We start from the raw sequence: 11994 nt of genomic DNA, 5'->3' as shown, positions 1-11994 counted from the left end.
GACTAAACTGAACATCTACAGAGTTGTCATACTGACCTCATTGTTGTATACCTGTGAAACCTGGACAGTGTCTCAGTGCCATGCCAGGAAACTGAATTGTTTCCTTTTGAATTATCTAAGAAAGATTCTGAAGATTATCTGGCAAGATAAGTTACTAGAGACACTGAGGTCCTTTCTTGAACTGAACTGCCAAGCATTCAAACTCAGAGAGTGCAACTCCAATGGGCTGGCTCTGTTATTTGAATGCCAAATGTCTATTTGCTTAAAAGACTATTTTATGGAGAACTCACAGAAAGCAAGTGCTCATAGGAAGATCAGAAGTGCTGCAAGGACACCTTCACAGTCTCTCTGAAGAATTTTGTAATCTATTGTGAGACACAGGACTTCTCAGCATGCTGTGCCCCCATCAAAAAAATGCACTGTGTACTATATACAAAGCAGACTTGTAGTAGCTCAAAAGAAATATGAGTTGCATGAATTTAGAGTCATCTCAATTCCAAATATTCATGTGGACTATTTTTGTCTTACCTGGGGTAGAGCCTTCAGAACTTGTATTGGTCTGATCAGCCACAGTGGAACACACTATGTCTTGACCCCAACACAGTGATGTCATTTTGGTCCTCTTCAAGATGAAGGACAGCAACCAACTCCCTCTCTTAAGAACTTTATGGTGGACAGGGTCAAAAGTCATTCAAATTAAATAATAGTTTTACTGAAACACAATTTTAACAATATTTGTGTATATCCTGGATGCTACTTGTTAGATTAATAACCAGATATTGGAGGAATTTTTCTATTTCAAATGGAATTTTTTTCCCTTCTTTTTTCCTTCTTTTTGCTAGTATAAATGCCTATCTCTTTGTATTTATTTTGTAAGTGGTTACTTTGTGAAACTATTTGTCCATTTTAAAAATTAATTCTCTATAGATTTAAAATATATTGTTCTGTTATGCATAAATAAAGACAATTTCATGTTCTCTTTCCATGATCATTATCTTAATTTATTTTTATCATATCATTCCTATAGCTAACTTTTCTAGCACAAGGTCATATGGCATCTTTTGTCACACCTGATTTTATTGCAAAAGCTTCTAGTGTTTTTTTTTTTATCAGAAATAATGTGATTTAAGTGAATCTGTTGATTACATTATGTAAAAAAAAATATTTCGTTTTGAAAGCAGACATTTCTTTAAAAACAAGGAGTATCATATTTAGTGGAAGTTTTCCCCTGGCATCATATAGTAACATTGTGATGATCTGTTTCATTATATATGCAATTCATTATGCTCATTATTTCCCCAATGTTAAATTATTCTTACATCCCTAAAATAAATTCAACTTTGTCATAACAAACAATTTTTGACATATTGCTGTGGTGTTTTTGCCAAAATTTTATTTAATCATTTTCATCAAAGTTCATTTATTATGTTATTATACAGAACTTTTTCTCTGTTTTGTCCTTCCTTGTTTTGGGTATTAATAGCTTATTGGTTCATTAAAAAGAGTTTGGTGGGGTATCACTTTTATCTGTACTTGAAAAAAAGTTTTGATAGCATAGAGTTTATCTGATTATTAAACATTTGATAGAATTCACTTGCAAATTTGGACCAGAAGGTTTTTATTTTCTACCTTAGGAATTCATTTTGATTTTCTCCATTTCTCTTTATGAGTTTGGGTTGTTTAGGTTTTATTCTTCCTATTTTATTTTAGTATTTTATATTTTGTAGGTGTATGTAAGGTGGATTTGTTTTCTTTTTAAGATACTAGTTCCCAGGATCCATGGCTGTAAACAATCTACTAGTTCCCAGATTCATGGTTTGTAAACAATCTCACTACCTTTATGCATCATATTATAATCTTAAGATAAAGCAAACATTTGTGCTTAAATTGTAAACACCTACTGTGCGTGCTTTATGCCAAGTTTCCATGATGCTGTTTAAGTGAATGTAAACTTGTGGGGCTATTGCTAGCAAATTGCCTTCTTGGTGTGCTTCTCTATAAATCACGGGAGCACTGATCAGTAACTGGGGAAGGCAGAAGCTGGAATGCTGTGTCTGTCCAGACTGGTCCCCATTGAGATTTAGGGGTATGTTGTTGGAATTGGAGCTCCTACTTTTACTCTCACCTGCACTTGCACGAAGAGTAATTAGGGGCTGCTGTAAGAGTTGGTGCTCTCATTATCAGCAACCCCCTTGAGAAGAATAAAGAAATCAACCCCTATCGTGTCTCCAGTGATGTCCTTCTGGATGCCCAGATCGAGAATGAGCCAGTTAGAGTCTGGAGCCCCAAACTCCTCTGTTTCCTGCCTGACAGAAGATATCTGTCAATTCCTTTTATGTTTTTAGCGGCAGCAGCAGTTAACAGTGTAGTGTAATTTTCTTAATTTCCTTTCCATTCTTTATGAGAATTCTACTTCCTCATTCCAGATCTTTATAATTTGATTTCTCTCTTCTTCCCTCAACCCTCTTCTTTTAAATTCCCTTCAAATATTATATTTTTGCATGAAATTTCTTTTTATTCTATTTCTTTCATACTTGTCATGTTGTGAAAAAGGAATGTAAAAGTATCTTACAATATATTCTTTTTCTTGTCTGGGATTTTCATTACCATCATCATCATCATCACCATGATTATGATTGCTTTCATTATATTTCCTTGTAGGTATGTATTCACTATGATATATGTATATTTATTCAATATCGATTTTGTTGCATTATCTGTGGTGATTGGTTTCTTTACTTTATCCCACGATAGTAGCCTTTTTTAGTTGCTGTATCTAAAATGATGATTGTAACACTTATATTTTGGGATTTAGCTGAGGCATAATAAATTTAACTTTAGTCCTTAATTTGAAATCTGAATGTGCTTCCATATTTTGAGGATGTTTTTGGTAGGAAGTAAATGATTGTGTCATACTTTCTGACAGAGCATAGGAAGTTAATTATTATTTTTTTTGAGGGGAGGGGAAGAGAGGGAGACAAGGAGAGAGACAGAGAAGAGCAGAGAGAGAATATACCTGTTGGTCAGGGATTGAAAGAAAATATCTAATGAGAAACGTAAGGTAGGTAGAGAATGATTTGTGAATGGTTTTAAGAGTTAAACAGAGGAGTTTATGTTTTATGCTAGACTCAATAAACTTTTTATTTTGTTTGTTTCATTTGAAATGTGGTGAAGCCTATCAACCCCTTCTCAGAATAACATTTTAAATAAAAATATGATTATAAAGGAAAATTGTTATATTGATATACAGTTATAAAAATTACAGCAAAATTTTTGAACTTCAAATTAAGAGCTCTTTTCTCAGGCAATATGAAAATACTGACATTTATTGTGTTAGAGAGTGGTATGGTTAGAGGTTTATTTCATTTCTTCTTGGTTGCTGTGTGGAGGATGGATTAAAATGGACAGAGAGTTGAAACTAGGCAAATTAGAAAATTGTTACAATGATTTGTATGAGAGATGATGAAGATGAGAAAGGATCTAAGGTAGGCAACTATGTGCTTAGGAAGAAGGTGGTAGATGTAAGTTATATTGTATATGTTTAACTAGGGAGAACTGACAAGTGTTTGAATATGTAGGTTAAAAGAGAAAGAGGAATTCAGTATAACACTTAGGCTATGAACCTGAGATAAAGAAAGTGTGGTGTTGCCTTCAGAAGAAATAGAGAAATTTAGAAGATACGTTATGAGGGGGATAAAGACATTGATTTCTATTTTAGACATTTTGAGTTTAATTTGAAATATCCAGTAGGCAGTTGGTACTTGCGATGGAATCAAAATAAGATCTTTTGCTGTTTTTGTTCTAGTATAATCAAGTGCCTCTAATTGACTCTTGCCATTATCAATCAAGAGCCTTTACTGGAAGTAAAGTACAGAAATACAAGTTTCTTCAACTGGAAATAATATATGTGTTTGTATTGCTAATTATTTTTGATTATATATATTATATAATTATAATTTATTGAGATTAATTATAATTATATATAATTATATATTTGTATATATATAATTATATATAAATATATAATACACAATTATAATTAATTATAATTTGATGAGATTAACGATCATCCCCACCCATGAATAGGCCTGCCCATTAAGGGAAGATTTGTGGGAAGGCCCACACCTTTTGTTAATGAGGCACTTGTTTTCAAGGGTTGTGATGCACTCTGGCTCTAAAATAAGTGTAAGTACTCTGAGATGAGGTTTACTTTTGGGCTTACTGACTGGAAGTGTTTGTTTGACCAGAGGAAGATTCTGCGAAGCTGTTAAGGTTGCCCCTGGCTTTGAAAACCCAGATGTCAGTGCTTTCTTCTCTGGTAATTATAGGTACACAGCTGGACCTGTCTGTTGAATTCAGACACAGGAAGCTGTGTCTGTTGATCTTTGATTTTTCTGTATTTTCTTTGAAGTTTAGGGTGCTAACTCCCCTGAACTAGGTGAATGATATATGTACTTGGTTAAAGGAATGATGTATGTGCTTGATTAAAGGAGATTGTTAACCCCTTGAAAGTTGCTTTCCTTTTATGAATGCAGATCTAAGAACCTGTGGTAGCAGGTCCTCCAGAGTATCTTGGGGTGCTTACTGATACAGTAGTATGAAACTAAAATTCAAGAAAGAGCCTAGAGATAACTTATATAAATTTATGATTCATTTCATAGAGAGGATCATTAAACCTAAGGGAGCTATTGCTGTTACTAAGAAAAAAAAGTGTCAAGGGAGAAAAGGACCAAAGACAGACTCTTGGGGAACAATCACAGACATGGAGAATATATGGGTCATATGTCAGCAAAGAGCAAAATTGATTAGGAGAAAGTCATGAATATCAAGAAAGGATAGTATCCATGAAGAGAGTGATTAACAGAATTGAATGTAGCAGATAGGTAGAGAAAGACAAGGACTTCTAAAAGACTACCATTAAAAGATGATAGGTAACTTTTAAGAGAACAGTTTGAGTTGAGCCAGATTCCTAAGGGTTGAGTACTGACTGAGATGAGATTAAATGTAGGTAGCTTTTTTTCCTGGAAGTTTGCTGATAAAGAGGGGAGAAATATAGGGTCAAGTGATGGTGGGGTCTAGTAAAAATTTTTTGAGGGTAGGGAATATTTGCATATGTTTGATAATAGTAACTATGAGAAAATTCGATATAGATATTGGTGATTAGACAAAGAGGAAAATTGAGAATGCAAGTTGTTTAAAAATATGAAGACAGCTAGGGGTCGAGGGCACATGTATAGTTGTTGGCATTGGGAAGGAGAAGTACAAATCATTGTCAGAGACTTGGGGAAAGAAGAGCAAGGTATGAGATAAAGGCATTTAGAAATAAAGGGGAGGTGAGAAGATGGAGCTCACGTCAAATGGCTTAAATTTTCTGAGTAAGAAATGAAGTCTTTAGCTGAGAGAGATTGGAGCAGTTATGGGAAGTTTGAAGACTAAAGAGAAGTTCTAGCAGCAACATCTTGGTGGAGAATGAGATATAGAATCATTGAGAGAATAATAATATTTGTTCTTTGCTGAAATGAGGGCCTATTTAAATTTAAATATTTAATAAATATATAATATATGCAGTCAGCATACAATGCTGTATGATATTCTTCACTTCTGTTCAGCATTTGAGAAAGAAGAAAAGAGGTCATTGCTGGTAAGAATGCAAAATTCAAATTTTATAAGGGATAAGTAGCAATTGTATAAGGAGACTTGGGATTTGAAAGTAAAGTATAGTGCTGAATTGACTAGCTGTACATTTAAGACTAGAAAGAACAAAAAGTGAAGTTGAAGTGAGGCTTGATAAAGAAGTGAGGGGTAGATTTATAGTGGTTTGTGATGAGAGAGAATTGGTTCAGCAGGGGAGAGAAGGAATGACAGGAGGTTATGGTCAGATAAAGGATTGTCAGAGTTGTGATTAAGGATATCCAACAATTTGGTGTAATGGAGAGACTTAGGTAGTGAATATCCCTGAATATGGCAGGAGTAAAATAATAGTATTTCATAGGATTTAAAGGGATTGAGCGTAAGGGGCCTATGGGAACATCTGTGTTGACGTTAAATTCTCCTGGTTTAAGAGGAGTTAAGAAAAGAGCAGTTGAGTCAGATATTTAACTTATTGCCAAAGGAGGGAGAATGATCTGGAGGTCAGTGTCTAAGAGACACTGATCTGGATTGGGTAGAACATGTTCATCAAATGAACTTAAAGGAGAAAAGATTGTTGAGTGATGGAAGTAAAGGGTATCTGAAAGAATAGTGGGGAAAAAGGAGTATTCTAACACCCTTTTCCCTTAGGACCAGTATGACTGATGGGAGAAATAGAAGTAAAAGTATAACTACTGACATACAAGAACCTGATGCTTCATATCAGGGCATTGCCAGTGGCATCAGGATGATAAATCTGCCTTTTACATTGCTTAGATCCCTTAAAGGCTTCTGAAGCCAGTTGGCATTCAACTCTTGGGAATAAGGCTTTAATCATTCAAAACTGAAGGTAAATGATTCAAGATAATTCAGATGGCTCACAAAAGATATTTGATATGACATGGTTGTTTTCCATCTAGTTTTATGTCAGATCAGATTATAGGGTAATTAGATGAAATTGTGAGATTTCCATCATTCATAAAATGTCTGGAAAATATCAATAGAGAAAAACAAAGACGGAGGTTAGAACAGATTTCTTTATTCTCTTGCTGAAAATTTAGACTATTTTATGCTAGATAATTTACTCATGTAACACTTCTCATGTATTAATCTGACAGATATTTATTAGACGCTTACTGTGTTTAGAGAACCTATTATTCTAGCTACCAGATATAGAAAAATTAAAAACCCAAGAGTAATTAAAGTTGATGGCTTACTGATATAATATTGAAGCATCTTATCTATTTTAAGGTATGTTATCTTATCTATTCCACAGTCTTCATTCATTCAACTGTCTTCTCAAGCCCTTGTAACATGTAATCATAAATCATTTCTTATTCGTTACTATATTTATTTTAGAAATTATTTATTAAAGTTTACTTATTTTGTACATGGTCTTATTTACCTGTCAAAGGCCCCAATCAGTTCTTTTATTCCCAGGAGGAATGAATAGAAGTCTGTCATCTTTTTGAAGCTTAAATTTTTCTGATGGAGAAATATGTTCAGACTTATATCACATTATATTAGGCACGTAAACTAGCTTACTTTTTGCAGTGTATTCAAATTCATTTATTATCATTGAATCTTCATGGATTATTAAAATGATTGCTTTTTAACAAGTAAACTATTTCTTCCTTTCTACAAGAAGAAAGATTCATTCTCTGACCTTGAAATGCAGAAAACTGGCAATTACATATCTTGGTAAATAGAACAAGGGGTTCTCCTTTCATGGCAGCAAGTGAATTCTGCTGATCTCTACTCTGTCCCCTATTGCTCATACTTTGAGGTGATTTCCTGATTTCCTTATATTTCATTTCATCCATTCCTCCTTGTATATTTCATTATATTTCATTACACCATTTACATTGGAAGTAAAAATTTCTTATATTGATTGACCAAGTCTGTCTTCAAGTCTCACTGAGTTTGGAGAGACAAGTGTTATTCCAGTTTTTTGTCTTTTGATTTTTCTCTGGTATTTACTCTTCTGTAATTGCATTTTGTCTTATGTTTATATAATTTTCTTCCCAAATATCATCTCCTTTAAGGCACCTCTTTGCATATTTAGCTTTTGCCATTTTTTAAACATTATTTTCCTCCTCATACACTTCATATTGTCTTTTAATTCTTTTGCTGAGTTTCTATTCTGTTCCAGTGGGTATCATGATTAAGTCATATTGAGTGGGAAAACTTCTTAGAAATTAAAGATATTCAAAGATGACGTAGGATGACTTGCAGATAGTAACTATCTTGGCACTAGACACCCTCAGGAAGAAGTTTGATCATTTATTGAGGATCTTGTAGATGGGGTTCATGATTTTGTTAAAACTAAACAACCTCTGAATTTTCTTCTAACTCTGTTATTCTATATTATAACTATGTTTTAAGTCTAGATTTTATCTCTCATCTCTCTCTATCATTTATCTATCCATCTACCTCCATATTTGTTTGATGGCATTTCACTGGGATACATACATACATACATACATATATGAGAGAGAGAGAGAGAGAGAGAGAGACATAATCTATATCTATCTAACATAGTTAATATCAATAGCAAAAATATGAAAAAACTAAAACAAGTATGTAAACTTTTAAATTAAAATTAAATTGAGTGCATAAAATGGTACCTATTGAATTGGGCCTATATTAAAGTACAATTAGAAAGTAGAGAAAGTGGGTCACCAATCTGCACAAATAACGATGTTTCATATTTCTGGAATGGAGTTAACCTAATTTCATCAAAAGGCTTAGTAAATTATGCACTGTAGCATTTCAATGATACTATAGGTGTTTGAATATTGAGATGTTATTAGTTCTTGTACCAAGGCTTCCTTTCACTTCCCAGGCTCTGAGAGAGAATTATGAAGTGTATTCTCTATCAGACATTTAGGAATAGAATTTGCTTGCAAGAACCACCCTATAAAGAGTTTGGTTGTCCTTGACATAATTCTATGTGTTAAGGCAATAGCAACAAACTAGGCTAAGCACATTAGAAAGAGTTTTTATTTTTCTTTCTTCTTTGTCTTTTTATGTGCTGCTATGAAGACCTCTGGGGCAGCTGGGTGGTGCAGTGGATAGAGCACTAGTGCAGGAGTCAGGAGGACCTGAGTTCAAATCTCACCTCAGACACTTGACACTCACTAACTGTGTGACCTTGGGCAAGTCACTTAACCCCACTTGCCTCATCCTGAGTCATCTTCAGTCATCCTGATGAATATCTTGTCACTGGATTCAGATGGCTCTGGAGGAGAAATGAGGCTGGTGACCTGCACAGCCCTCCCTCACTCATAACAAAGTCAAGTGCAAGTCATGTCATCATTTCTCTGATGGCATGGTCTTCTTCACCAGAGGAGAAGCAGAGATTAGATATAGCCACCTTGCTGGGAGTCTAGACGTAATATTTTATTTTTCCAAGAAAATTTTCTGTGCTTTTATGATTTCCAAGGAAAACTTCTTAGAAATTAAAGATGTCAAAAGATGATGTAGGATGACTTGCAGATAGTAACTATCTTGGCACTAGACACCCTCAGGAAGAAGTCTGATCATTTATTGAGGATCTTGTAGATGAGGTTCATGATTTTGTTAAAACTAAACAATCCATTTTCCCTGGAAAGAAAAAAAATGGTTCCCACTCACTTCTTTATTTCTTACCTCCCAATTTTGCATATTTGTTGATTTTTATCATGACCCCTTTTCTCGTTCTCTTGATTGCAGAGTGCTTGAAAGGCCATTACCTGCTGAGGGGTTAGCTACTTCTGTCAAGATTTAGTCATTTAACTAGCAAAGTGAGCGATAGGCTCAGAAGCCCAATAATTATTAAACGTTAGCATAACTGTAATTATAAGTAGAGTGTTTCATTATATTACATCTGTTGGGCTTTAAATGAATCCTTGCAACCTGGTATATTAATAAGCTGTACAGAACTGCTGACTTGGCAATCTTCTGAATCACATTTGTGATAACAAAAGAGGTTATGAAAATGAATTCACTATGGGAGCCCTACTGAGTTAGTTACTATGATTCACAAGTTTATTATGGTAATAAAGCAACATGAGGCAATAATGCTAGGGACTGAAATATACTAATGATGCTTCATATTCCTCCAAAAGCATTAGGAAGAAGTACTAAAAAGTGTTGTGAGTTGCAATCAAGTGGAGCAGATGTCACATACACCATTGAATAAAGCCAAAAAAACCTTCTTTGCTTAATTCTTACCCTGTTTGGTTCCTCCACCTACAGATTTTTCTCAGTGAAAATATATAAATTGTTTTAGTTACATGGAAAAATGATTCTTGTCATTGTTTCTGCATTGTAGGCTCACATTTTTTTTAATAGAGAGGCCACAGAAAAATGGTCTTTATAATACAAGGGGAGGTTCATTTTAAACCTCCCTTTGTGAGTTTCCCACAAAGTTATATGACTCAGAGAGGCTTGAGGAACAGAAGTGATGAAGTTAAATGAATTGTAGAAAAAGATTTAGTATTTGCAAGGACTGGGATTGAGTCTTTTCCCAACTCTCTTTATCTTTTCAATGCCTTGCACAAGATTATGTCCATATTAGGCACTTGAACAATTTTTAATAGAATAGTTCTATTAATCCTAATGACTTATCTACAGTAGGAAAAAGAATCAGAATATTATATGCTTTAGAGCAGAAATAGCCATGATTTTTTTTCCTGCCACATCACCAGTTTTTACTTGACAAATATCTTCTACTTTGACTTCAAATAACTCAAGACAGGTTCCAAATATGTGTTTGTCTGTCTGTCTTTCTATCTAAAATATGTTTAATCAGTTGGGTTTTTGGAATGTTTAGTAATATGTTGCTGAACTTGGGAAGGATATGGACTGCTTTGTGCATTCATATTTTCATGCTTGTGTGATGGCCGTAAGTACTATGGAGAAACTTGAGCTTTGCCTCAGGCCTTGAAATTTAGATGGAATGGATAGCAGTTGTACTCTTACAACAGGGAGAGACAACTAATTTAACACCAGTTAATAAGAATAGTTAGTTAAACCAAAAACCTACTAGGTAAGCTCTTCCTTACTTGTCACTACCACAATCCCTCTTGTAATCTCATAGCAGTTCAGTTTTTTCCTGGCCTGGCTGAGCTTCTTTCATTTTCCAGTGGCAACATCTGGAGCTGGAGCTTATAGATTTCCTACATTCTCCATCTTCCCTCAGCAAGGTGTTGTCTTGGTGTTTCTTTCTCCATGGGACCTTGTGGCCTTATATCCAAGGTCTTTCCTCCAGGTGTCTCCTTCCACATTTAACTTGCCTTACATTTTAAATTTTAGACATCTTTTCATAGTGTCTATCCCGGGATATACACCAGAACTGCTCATTATAGCTCTAATATATGTAATTCTGTGCTATCAGGAACTATGTGGAATTAATCTACCAGGAGAAGTTTACCTCCTGAGAAAGGAATATAATGTCTTCAAAGAGTTGTAGTAAGAAACCACAAATGATTTTTCTTTGTGAAATTGTAGCCCAATGAAAGAAAAATTGGCAAAAACTTCAAGGTCATGTTTTGTTACCTGACTATACGTTTAAGTCTTTATAAGTATGATATGAATATAGGGAACCATTGTATTCTCTAAACACCCAAGAAAAAAAATGTTTCCTTTGTCATTCTGTTGTCACAGATTGTGAAAAGAATCCATCCAATGTTACATACAAGAAGGAATTTTTACCCAGTAATCCAATTGTGCAATTTAAACATAGGTTATACAGTTTTATTTATTCAGGAAATAAAACTTTGAGATGCAGAGGACCATATTTTCCTTTTCTTGAAAAATAGCAAAATATAAATCAAATGCCAACATATGCATTGTGCTCATGTGATTTGTGTGTTCTTGGGAAAGTACCAGTATTATTGTGATTTAAGTTCAACGACAGTCAAAAATAGTTTCTCCATTTCATCTGCTGCTAGTTCAACATGACACAGGTTCCACAGGAGCAATATTTGAGAGTCACTACTTTTGAACCTCTCTGTCCAAGATTTTGACCACCTTGACTAAGTTATGCATGACTTTTTTCATCCTCTCAGTTGTACTACTTTTTAAGAAGAGTCATTTCTTTTTTGCCTGATATGCTTCTTACTTCAGTATGTCAAATACTGATACTTAGATTCAAAGAATTACATCATAATTTATCAGCACAAATGGTCTTTCTATCAAAGTTTCTTATATTCCTTCCTTACTTTAGGTCTTTTAAAAATAAATTTTACTTTCTAAATTTAATTTTTATCTTCAGTTCCAAATTCTACCCTGTCCATTGAGAAGGCAATAAATGTGATGTTAATTATGTATATGAGGTCATGCAAAACATTTCAGCATTAGCCATGTTCTCATTTCCCACTC

This window comes from Notamacropus eugenii, chromosome 6 (assembly GCF_028372415.1).
Source record: "Notamacropus eugenii isolate mMacEug1 chromosome 6, mMacEug1.pri_v2, whole genome shotgun sequence".
In the NCBI taxonomy this organism is placed as follows: domain Eukaryota; kingdom Metazoa; phylum Chordata; class Mammalia; order Diprotodontia; family Macropodidae; genus Notamacropus; species Notamacropus eugenii.
Note: the sequence above shows the minus strand (reverse complement) of the source record.